The 12,017-nt window shown below is 42.6% G+C and overlaps 1 protein-coding gene across 1 annotated transcript in view; it reads left to right on the top strand.

The window, feature by feature from the left end:
* Window positions 1-11,341, top strand: part of LOC118382591 (fibulin-2-like) — a 318,974-nt gene extending 307,633 nt beyond the window's left edge. The window contains exon 16 of the transcript XR_008075151.1: window positions 11,146-11,341. The gene's annotated coding sequence lies outside the window, so the exon portion shown is untranslated. The remainder of the gene's footprint in view (window positions 1-11,145) is intronic.
* The last annotated feature ends 676 nt before the right edge of the window (window positions 11,342-12,017 follow it).

Here is a 12,017-nt window from a genome sequence, read left to right as displayed (position 1 = left end):
TGGAGGTACTTCAGAAATACATGTTGTACTGTGGAGGTACTTCAGAAATACATGTAATACTGTGAAGGTACTTCAGAACTGCATGTTGTACTGTGAAGGTACTTCAGAACTGCATGTTGTACTGTGAAGGTACTTCAGAACTGCATGTTGTACTGTGAAGGTACTTCAGAACTGAATGTTGTACTGTGAAGGTACTTCAGAACTGCATGTTGTACTGTGAAGTGTCTTGTCTTTACTATCATTAAATTGAAGACTTAGTTTTATCAAAAGATTCTCTGTAATTAGTATTACGCGATTAGACTAATTAATCATGTAACCGTAATTAACTAGGAAGTCGGGGCACAAAGGAAAATATTCATATTACAAAGTTGTAATGTCCCAATATAACCTTTCAGATATTTTCATATCTGATCAATAGTCTTCTGATTAATTAATGATTTATTTTGCCTCACATTAGTCTCATTCCAAACAGATATAGGCCTTGGTTCACCCCAGACCTGACTGCCCTTGACCAGGACAAAAATATCCTGTGGCGTTCTGCATTAGCATCGAATAGCCCCGCGATATGCAACTTTTCAGGGAAGTCAGGAACCAATATACTCTGTCAGTTAGGAAAGCTAAGGATAGCTTTTTCAAACAGAAATGTGCTTCCTGTAGCACTAATTCTAAAAAAGTTTTGGGACACTCTAAAGTCCATGGAGAATAAGAGCACCTACTCCGAGCTGCCCACTGCACTGAGGAAAGGAAACATAAATCTACGAGAATCGATCATTTCAATAAGCATTATTCCACAGCTGGCCATGCTTTCCACCCTAACCTGGCCAACATCTCAGAATCCCCTGCAGCAACTTGCCCCCTGCTTTTCCTTCACCCAAATCCAGACAGCTGATGTTCTGAACAAACGGCAAAATCTGGATCCCTAGATATCAGCTGGGCTAGACAATCTGTCCCTCTCTTTCTAAAATTATCCACCAAAATTTGAGACCCCTATTACTAGCCTATTCAACCTCTCTTTCGTGTCGTCTGAGATCCCTAAAGATTGGAAAGCTGCCGAGGTCATCCCCTCTTCAAAGGCGGTGACACTCTAGACCCAAACTGTTGCAGACCACCCTGCCCTGCCCTGCCCTGCCCTGCCTCTAGACCCAAACTGTTACAGACCAATATCCACCCTGCCCTGCCCTGCCCTGCCCTGCCTCTAGACCCAAACTGTTATAGACCTATATCCATTCTGCCCTGCCTCTAGACCCAAACTGTTATAGACCTATATCCATCCTGCCCTGCCCTACTCTGCCCTACTCTGCCCTACCCTGCCCTGCCCTGCCCTGCCCTGCCCTGCCCTGCCCTGCCCTGCCTCTAGACCCAAACTGTTATAGACCTATATCCATCCTGCCCTGCCCTACTCTGCCCTGCCTCTAGACCCAAACTGTTACAGACCTATATCCATCCTGCCCTGCCCTGCCCTGCCCTGCCCTGCCCTGCCCTGCCCTGCCCTGCCCTGCCTCTAGACCCAAACTGTTACAGACCTATTTCCATCCTGCCCTGCCTTTCTAAAATCTTGAAAGCCAAGTTAATAAACAGATCATTGACCATTTTGAATCCCACCATACCTTCTCCAATATGCAATCTGGTTTCCGAGCTGGTCATGGGTGCACCTCAGCCATGCTCAAGGTACTAAACGATATCATAACCGCCATCGATAAAAGTTAGTACTGAGCAGCCATCTTCATCGACCTGGCCAAGACTTTCGACTTTGTCAATCACCGCTTTCTTATCGGCAGACTCAACAGCCTTGGCTTCTGAAATGACTGCCTCGCCTGGTTCACCAACTACTTCTTAGATAGAGTTCAGTGTGTCAAATCGGAGGGCCTGTTGTCCAGACCTCTGGCAGTCTCTATGGGGATGCCACAGGGTTCAATTCTCGGGCCGACTCCTTTCTCTGTATACATCAATGATGTTGCTCTTGCTGTTGGTGATTCTCTGATCCACCTCTACGCAGACGACACCATTCTGTATACATCTGGCCCCTTCTTTGGACACTGTGCTAACAAACCTCCAAACGAGCTTCAACGCCATACAACACTCCTTCCGTTGCTCCTCTCCTTGTTCGGCGGCCGACGTCATCGACTTTCTAGCCATCGCCACTCCATTTTTCATGTATCCATTTGTTTTGTCTTGTTCCCTGCACACCTGGTTTTCATTCCCCAATCAATCTACATGTATTTGTTCCCCTCATGTCTTTGTGCAAGATTGTTTGTGTGATACTTATTTTGTATGCATTGAGGCTTGAGTCCGTTTTCTCTCGTGTTTCACGAAGCCTGTTTGTATACATTTGATGGTTGTGACTATCCTACCATTTACAAAATAGCCTCCAACACTCTACTCAGCAAACTAGACGTAGTCTTTCACAGTGCCACCTGTTTAATCCAGAACAAATTAAAGAAAATGTACAGTATTATATAGAGCCCTTATTGCATGGAACTCCCTTCATCTCATATTGCTCAAATAAACAGCAAACCTGGTTTAAAAAAAACAGATATAGCAACACCTTGCGGCACAACGCCTCTCCCCTATTTGACCTAGATAGTTTGTGTGTATGCATTGATATATAGGCAACAGCTAATGGGGATCCTAATAAAATACCAAAAATACCAACTGTCACCAAGGACAAGTCACCAAGCCACCCAGCCAACCAAATCACCAAGCCACCCAACCAACCAAATCACCAAGCCACCCAACCAACCAAATCACCAAGCCACCCAGCCAACCAAATCACCAAGCCCCCAGCCAACCAAATCACCAAGCCCCAGCCAACCAAATCACCAAGCCACCCAGCCAACCAAATCACCAAGCCACCCAGCCAACCAAATCACCAAGCCACCCAGCCAACCAAATCACCAAGCCACCCAGCCAACCAAATCACCAAGCCACCCAGGGCTAGCTAAGGCATATTGAGCAGAGCTGGAGGCTCTACAGTGTACCATGCACAGTGAAATAAGGCAAACATTTCTAACCAGAACAGCAATAGACGAGGCATATTGACATTAGGGAGAGGCATGTGTGGCCGAGTGATCATAGGGTCCAGTGAGTAGCTCGGCGAGCTGGAGGCACAGCGATTCAGACAGCTAGCAGGCCGGGGCTGGCAGATTGGCCTCAGGGGACGTCTTGTTGAAACCCCTCGGGTGGTTGCATTGGCAGACCAGTCATGAAGGATCGACGGGGCTCTGTGTCTGCAGCAACACCTGCCCCATAAGCATTCCCGTCTCTGCTATAGATGTTATACCCTTGTACTGCTACTGCTTGATCTGGGCAGCTGTGTTGTTAATCTCTTTCTCTCTCTCGCTTTCTCAGATCTGAATGAGTGTGACTCTAGTCCGTGTGGTCAGGAGTGTGCTAACATCTATGGGTCCTACCAATGTTACTGCAGACAGGGCTTCTACCTGAAGGAAGACGGACACACCTGTGAAGGTATCACACCATGACAGCTCCATGTTACCAATAGCCACTGTGTTTGTATTGACATGTCTCTCTATTGCAGATATTGATGAGTGTTCCCAGAGTGTTGGCAACCTGTGTGTGTTCCAGTGTGTGAACATCCCAGGGAGCTATCAGTGTGCCTGTCCCCCTAACGGATACACCATGTCAGCCACCGGACACACCTGCAGAAGTGCGGACTGACATCACCCAGCGTCTCACATACTTTATATACAGGGCTGTTCTATATCCCATCATGTCCTTATGGGTTGAGCTATCACAGTGGTCACAGTGGTCACAGTGGTCACAGTGGTCTGTCTGTCTGTCTGTCTGTCTGTCTGTCTGTCTGTCTGTCTGTCTGTCTGTCTGTCTGTCTGTCTGTCTGTCTGTCTGTCTGTCTGTCTGTCTGTTGTAGATATTGATGAGTCTGTCTGTCTGTTGTAGATATTGATGAGTCTGTCTGTTGTAGATATTGATGAGTCTGTCTGTTGTAGATATTGATGAGTCTGTCTGTCGTAGATATTGATGAGTCTGTCTGTCGTAGATATTGATGAGTCTGTCTGTCTGTTGTAGATATTGATGAGTCTGTCTGTCTGTTGTAGATATTGATGAGTCTGTCTGTTGTAGATATTGATGAGTCTGTCTGTTGTAGATATTGATGAGTCTGTCTGTTGTAGATATTGATGAGTCTGTCTGTTGTAGATATTGATGAGTCTGTCTGTTGTAGATATTGATGAGTCTGTCTGTTGTAGATATTGATGAGTCTGTCTGTCTGTCTGTTGTAGATATTGATGAGTCTGTCTGTGGTAGATATTGATGAGTCTGTCTGTCGTAGATATTGATGAGTCTGTCTGTTGTAGATATTGATGAGTCTGTCTGTTGTAGATATTGATGAGTCTGTCTGTCTGTTGTAGATATTGATGAGTCTGTCTGTCTGTTGTAGATATTGATGAGTCTGTCTGTTGTAGATATTGATGAGTCTGTCTGTTGTAGATATTGATGAGTCTGTCTGTCGTAGATATTGATGAGTCTGTCTGTTGTAGATATTAATGAGTCTGTCTGTTGTAGATATTGATGAGTGTCTGTTGTAGATAATGATGAGTCTGTCTGTCTGTTGTAGATATTGATGAGTCTGTCTGTCTGTTGTAGATATTGATGAGTCTGTCTGTGGTAGATATTGATGAGTCTGTCTGTCTGTTGTAGATATTGATGAGTCTGTCTGTTGTAGATATTGATGAGTCTGTCTGTCGTAGATATTGATGAGTCTGTCTGTTGTAGATATTGATGAGTCTGTCTGTCGTAGATATTGATGAGTCTGTCTGTCTGTCTGTCGTAGATATTGATGAGTCTGTCTGTCTGTTGTAGATATTAATGAGTCTGTCTGTTGTAGATATTGATGAGTCTGTCTGTGGTAGATATTGATGAGTCTGTCTGTTGTAGATATTGATGAGTCTGTCTGTGGTAGATATTGATGAGTCTGTCTGTCTGTTGTAGATATTGATGAGTCTGTCTGTTGTAGATATTGATGAGTCTGTCTGTTGTAGATATTGATGAGTCTGTCTGTTGTAGATATTGATGAGTCTGTCTGTTGTAGATATTGATGAGTCTGTCTGTGGTAGATATTGATGAGTCTGTCTGTCTGTTGTAGATATTGATGAGTCTGTCTGTTGTAGATATTGATGAGTGTCTGTTGTAGATAATGATGAGTCTGTCTGTCTGTTGTAGATATTGATGAGTCTGTCTGTCTGTTGTAGATATTGATGAGTCTGTCTGTTGTAGATATTGATGAGTCTGTCTGTGGTAGATATTGATGAGTCTGTCTGTTGTAGATATTGATGAGTCTGTCTGTTGTAGATATTGATGAGTCTGTCTGTTGTAGATATTGATGAGTCTGTCTGTCGTAGATATTGATGAGTCTGTCTGTTGTAGATATTGATGAGTCTGTCTGTTGTAGATATTGATGAGTCTGTCTGTCTGTTGTAGGTATTGATGAGTCTGTCTGTCTGTTGTAGATATTGATGAGTCTGTCTGTTGTAGATATTGATGAGTCTGTCTGTTGTAGATATTGATGAGTCTGTCTGTCGTAGATATTGATGAGTCTGTCTGTTGTAGATATTGATGAGTCTGTCTGTTGTAGATATTGATGAGTCTGTCTGTCTGTCTGTTGTAGATATTGATGAGTCTGTCTGTGGTAGATATTGATGAGTCTGTCTGTCGTAGATATTGATGAGTCTGTCTGTTGTAGATATTAATGAGTCTGTCTGTTGTAGATATTGATGAGTGTCTGTTGTAGATAATGATGAGTCTGTCTGTCTGTTGTAGATATTGATGAGTCTGTCTGTCTGTTGTAGATATTGATGAGTCTGTCTGTTGTAGATATTGATGAGTGTCTGTTGTAGATATTGATGAGTCTGTCTGTCTGTTGTAGATATTGATGAGTCTGTCTGTTGTAGATATTGATGAGTCTGTCTGTCTGTCTGTGTAGATATTGATGAGTCTGTCTGTTGTAGATATTGATGAGTGTCTGTTGTAGATATTGATGAGTGTATGTTGTAGATAATGATGAGTCTGTCTGTCTGTTGTAGATATTGATGAGTCTGTCTGTCTGTTGTAGATATTGATGAGTCTGTCTGTTGTAGATATTGATGAGTGTCTTGTAGATATTGATGAGTCTGTCTGTTGTAGATATTGATGAGTCTGTCTGTTGTAGATATTGATGAGTCTGTCTGTCGTAGATATTGATGAGTCTGTCTGTTGTAGATATTGATGAGTCTGTCTGTTGTAGATATTGATGAGTGTCTGTTGTAGATATTGATGAGTCTGTCTGTTGTAGATATTGTAGATAGATTGATGAGTCTGTCTGTCTGTTGTAGATATTGATGAGTCTGTCTGTCTGTTGTAGATATTGATGAGTCTGTCTGTGGTAGATATTGATGAGTCTGTCTGTCTGTTGTAGATATTGATGAGTCTGTCTGTTGTAGATATTGATGAGTCTGTCTGTCGTAGATATTGATGAGTCTGTCTGTTGTAGATATTGATTAGTCTGTCTGTCGTAGATATTGATGAGTCTGTCTGTCTGTCTGTCGTAGATATTGATGGGTCTGTCTCTGTTGTAGATATTAATGAGTCTGTCTGTTGTAGATATTGATGAGTCTGTCTGTGGTAGATATTGATGAGTCTGTCTGTTGTAGATATTGATGAGTCTGTCTGTGGTAGATATTGATGAGTCTGTCTGTCTGTTGTAGATATTGATGAGGTCTGTCTGTTGTAGATATTGATGAGTCTGTCTGTGGTAGATATTGATGAGTCTGTCTGTTGTAGATATTGATGAGTCTGTCTGTCTGTTGTAGATATTGATGAGTCTGTCTGTTGTAGATATTGATGAGTGTCTGTTGTAGATATTGATGAGTCTGTCTGTCTGTTGTAGATATTGATGAGTCTGTCTGTCTGTTGTAGATATTGATGAGTCTGTCTGTCTGTTGTAGATATTGATGAGTCTGTCTGTTGTAGATATTGATGAGTCTGTCTGTGGTAGATATTGATTAGTCTGTCTGTTGTAGATATTGATGAGTCTGTCTGTTGTAGATATTGATGAGTCTGTCTGTGGTAGATATTGATGAGTGTCTGTTGTAGATAATGATGAGTCTGTCTGTCTGTTGTAGATATTGATGAGTCTGTCTGTCTGTTGTAGATATTGATGAGTCTGTCTGTTGTAGATATTGATGAGTGTCTGTTAGTAGATAATGATGAGTCTGTCTGTCTGTTGTAGATATTGATGAGTCTGTCTGTCTGTTGTAGATATTGATGAGTCTGTCTGTTGTAGATATTGATGAGTCTGTCTGTGGTAGATATTGATGAGTCTGTCTGTTGTAGATATTGATGAGTCTGTCTGTTGTAGATATTGATGAGTCTGTCTGTTGTAGATATTGATGAGTCTGTCTGTTAGATATTGATGAGTCTGTCTGTTGTAGATATTGATGAGTCTGTCTGTTGTAGATATTGATGAGTCTGTCTGTCGTAGATATTGATGAGTCTGTCTGTTGTAGATATTGATGAGTCTGTCTGTCGTAGATATTGATGAGTCTGTCTGTTGTAGATATTGATGAGTCTGTCTGTTGTAGATATTGATGAGTCTGTCTGTCTGTTGTAGATATTGATGAGTCTGTCTGTTGTAGATATTGATGAGTCTGTCTGTCTGTTGTAGATATTGATGAGTCTGTCTGTCGTAGATATTGATGAGTCTGTCTGTTGTAGATATTGATGAGTCTGTCTGTCTGTTGTAGATATTGATGAGTCTGTCTGTTGTAGATATTGATGAGTCTGTCTGTTGTAGATATTGATGAGTCTGTCTGTTGTAGATATTGATGAGTCTGTCTGTTGTAGATATTGATGAGTCTGTCTGTGGTAGATATTGATGAGTCTGTCTGTCTGTTGTAGATATTGATGAGTCTGTCTGTTGTAGATATTGATGAGTCTGTCTGTCGTAGATATTGATGAGTCTGTCTGTTGTAGATATTGATGAGTCTGTCTGTCTGTTGTAGATATTGATGAGTCTGTCTGTTGTAGATATTGATGAGTCTGTCTGTTGTAGATATTGATGAGTCTGTCTGTTGTAGATATTGATGAGTCTGTCTGTTGTAGATATTGATGAGTCTGTCTGTTGTAGATATTGATGAGTCTGTCTGTCTGTTGTAGATATTGATGAGTCTGTCTGTGGTAGATATTGATGAGTCTGTCTGTCTGTTGTAGATATTGATGAGTCTGTCTGTTGTAGATATTGATGAGTCTGTCTGTCGTAGATATTGATGAGTCTGTCTGTTGTAGATATTGATGAGTCTGTCTGTTGTAGATATTGATGAGTCTGTCTGTCTGTTGTAGATATTGATGAGTCTGTCTGTCGTAGATATTGATGAGTCTGTCTGTTGTAGATATTGATGAGTCTGTCTGTTGTAGATATTGATGAGTCTGTCTGTCTGTTGTAGATATTGATGAGTCTGTCTGTCTGTTGTAGATATTGATGAGTCTGTCTGTTGTAGATAATGATGAGTCTGATGTAGATATTGATGAGTCTGTCTGTTGTAGATATTGATGAGTCTGTCTGTCTGTTGTAGATATTGATGAGTCTGTCTGTCTGTTGTAGATATTGATGAGTCTGTCTGTTGTAGATATTGATGAGTCTGTCTGTCGTAGATATTGATGAGTCTGTCTGTTGTAGATATTGATGAGTCTGTCTGTTGTAGATATTGATGAGTCTGTCTGTCGTAGATATTGATGAGTCTGTCTGTTGTAGATATTGATGAGTCTGTCTGTTGTAGATATTGATGAGTCTGTCTGTCTGTTGTAGATATTGATGAGTCTGTCTGTCTGTTGTAGATATTGATGAGTCTGTCTGTTGTAGATATTGATGAGTCTGTCTGTCGTAGATATTGATGAGTCTGTCTGTCGTAGATATTGATGAGTATGTCTGTTGTAGATATTGATGAGTCTGTCTGTCGTAGATATTGATGAGTGCACAACAGGAGTTCATAACTGCTCTACAGAACAGACCTGCTCCAACGTCCAGGGAGGGTACAGGTGTCTCACTTTCTCCTGCCTACATATTACAGAAAGGTCTCAGATACGTGAGTACAACTCACTCCTCACTCACTCACTCACTCACTCACTCACTCACTCACTCACTCACTCACTCACTCACTCTCTCCTCTCTCTCTCTCTCTCTCTCTCTCTCTCTGTCTCTCTCTGTCTCTCTCTCTCTCTCTCTCTCTCTCTCTCTCTCTCTAACCCCCTCTCTCTCTCTCTCTCCCTCTCTCTCTCTCTCTCTCTGTCTCTCTCTAACCCTCACTCTCTCTCTCTCTCTCTCCCCTCTCTCTCTAACCCTCTCTCTCTCTCTCTCTCTCTCTCTCTCTCCCTAACCTCTCTCCCTCTCTCTCTCTAGCCCTCTCTCTCTCTCACCTCTAACCTCTCCTCTCTCTCTCTAACCCTCTCTCTCTCTAACCCCCTCTCTCTCTCTCTCTAACCCTCTCTCTCTAACCCTCTAACTCTCTCTCTCTCTCTCTCTAACCCTCTCTCTCTCTCTAACCCCCTCTCTCTCTCCCTCTTTCTCTCTCTAACCCTCTCTCTCTCTCTAACCCCCCCTCTAACCCTCTCTCTCTATCGATCTCTCTCCCCCCCTCTCTCTAACCCTCTCTCTCTCTCTCTCTCTAACCCTCTCTCTCTCTCTAACCCCCTCTCTCTCTAACCCTCTCTCTCTATCGATCTCTCTCTACCCCCCCTCTCTCTCTAACCCTCTTTCTCTCTCTCTCTCTCTCTCTCTCTCTCTCTCTCTCTCTCTCTCTCTCTCTCTCTCTAACCTTTCTCTCTCTCTCTCTCTAACCATCTCTCTCTCTCTCTCTAACCCTCTCTCTCTCTTTCTCTCTATCTCTCTCTCTAACCATCTCTCTCTCTCTCTCTCTCTAGCCTCTCTCTCTCTCTCTCTATCTCTCTCTCTCTATATCTCTCTCTCTCTCTCTCTCTCTCTCTTTCTCTCTCTCTAACCATCTCTCTCTCTCTAACCTCTCTCTCTCTCTCTCTCTCTCTCTCTCTCTAACCATCTCTCTCTCTCTCTCTCTCTCTAACCCTCTCTCTCTCTCTCTCTCTCTCTCTAACCACCTCTCTCTCTCTCTCTCTAACCCCCCCTCTCTCTAACCCCTCTCTCTCTCTCTCTCTCTCTCTCTCTCTAACCATCTCTCTCTCTCTTTAACCCCCTCTCTCTCTCTCTCTCTCTCTCTAACCATCTCTCTCTATCTCTCTCTTTAACCCTCTCTCTCTCTCTCTCTCTCTCTCTCTCTTTCTCTCTCTCTCTCTCTCTCTCTAACCCTCTCTCACCGTAAACCATTTTCTCTCTCACCTAACTCTCTCTCTCTCTCCAGTCGTTGTGAGCGCAGTGGTTGTCCAGCAAACTCTGTAGACTGCCAGACCTCTCCTCTGAGAATCACCTACTACCAGCTGAGCTTCCAGATCAACATTGTCATCCCCACTCAGATCTTCAGGATTGGCCCTCCCCGCCTACAGGGAGACAACATTGCTATCTCCATCACCCACGGTAACGAAGAGAACTACTTCTCCACGCGGAAGCTGAACAGTTTCTGGGGCGGTGTACCTGCAGCGGCAGGTGAGACAGCCGAGAGACTTCCTGATCGATGTGGAGATGAAGCTGTTGAGACAGGAGCCTTCACTACCTTCCTGGCCCGGATATATGTCTTCATCACCTCTAACACACTGTAGGCCTGTTGAGACAGGAGCCACTACCTTCCTGGCCGGATATATGTCTTCATCACCTCTAACACTGTCTAAACACACACCATCCCAGAACAGACTGTCACCCACCACTTCTTAATATTCATATGGTGATGAACTTTATACTTGTAACTTACATATATATATATATATATATTTCATCATACCATCTTATCCGGAGCGACTTACAAAAGCAAGTGCATACATTTTCATAGGTTTTCATACTGGCCCTCCGTGGGAATTGAACCCACAAGGACCGTGCTCTACCAACTAAGCCACGCACTTCAAAAACTGGATTGTTACTAAAGACTAAGTTAGTCTTCTGTTTTTATACAAAATCATTTTTTCTGAGTCTTTTATCATGTAATGTCTCAAGCTGTGTGGTTTGACTCTGCCAAGGTGGTCCCCAGTGTCCTCCTGCTCCTTAACCTCTGGAACCTTCCAATCCCAACATCAACTTTCAGAGGTTTTGAAGCTACTGAATGGAGAACCCTGGAGCAGCTCTTAGACCAGAGCTTGTAGAGGGGTACCTCTGTATCCTCTACTCTGTATCCCTCTCTCTCTCCGCTGTCTCTCTCCGCTCTCTCTCTCCGCTGTCTCTCTCCGTCTCTCTCCGCTGTATCTATCCGCTGTTCTCTCCGCTGTCTCTCTCTCCGCTGTCTCTCTCTGCTGTCTCTCTCTCCATATCTCTCTCCGCTGTCTCAACTCGCTCTCTCTCTCTGCTGTCTGTCTTGCTGTCTCTCTCCGCTGTCTCTCTAAAACTGTCTCTCTCCGCTGTCTCTCTCCGCTGTCGCTCTCCGCTGTCTCTCTCCGCTGTCTCTCTCCCCGCTGTCTCTCCGCATTAATCTCCGCAAAACTGTATATAAAATATATGTAATAAAACATTAATATATAAAACATTCTTATATAAAACATTCTCTCTCCGCTGTATAAAACGCTTGTATCTCAATATATATATAAAACGCTGTCTCTCTCCATTCTATCTCTCCGCTATATATATAAAAACTGATATATATAAAACACTGTATATATCCCGCTGTATAAAACATTAATATCCGCTATTAATATATCCGAATATATATATCCCGCTGTATATATAAAAATATATATATAAAACATCTATATCTCTCCGTGTATATCCGCTGTATATATATAAAACTATATATAAAACCCTAATATAAAACATTAATCTCTCCGCTGTATAACAAATATATATATATATAAAACATTATATGCTAATAAAACATTAATATATTCCGCTTAATATATAA

This window comes from Oncorhynchus keta, chromosome 21, assembly GCF_023373465.1.
Source record: "Oncorhynchus keta strain PuntledgeMale-10-30-2019 chromosome 21, Oket_V2, whole genome shotgun sequence".
NCBI lineage: Eukaryota > Metazoa > Chordata > Actinopteri > Salmoniformes > Salmonidae > Oncorhynchus > Oncorhynchus keta.
This window is presented reverse-complemented; position numbering and strand designations above follow the sequence as displayed.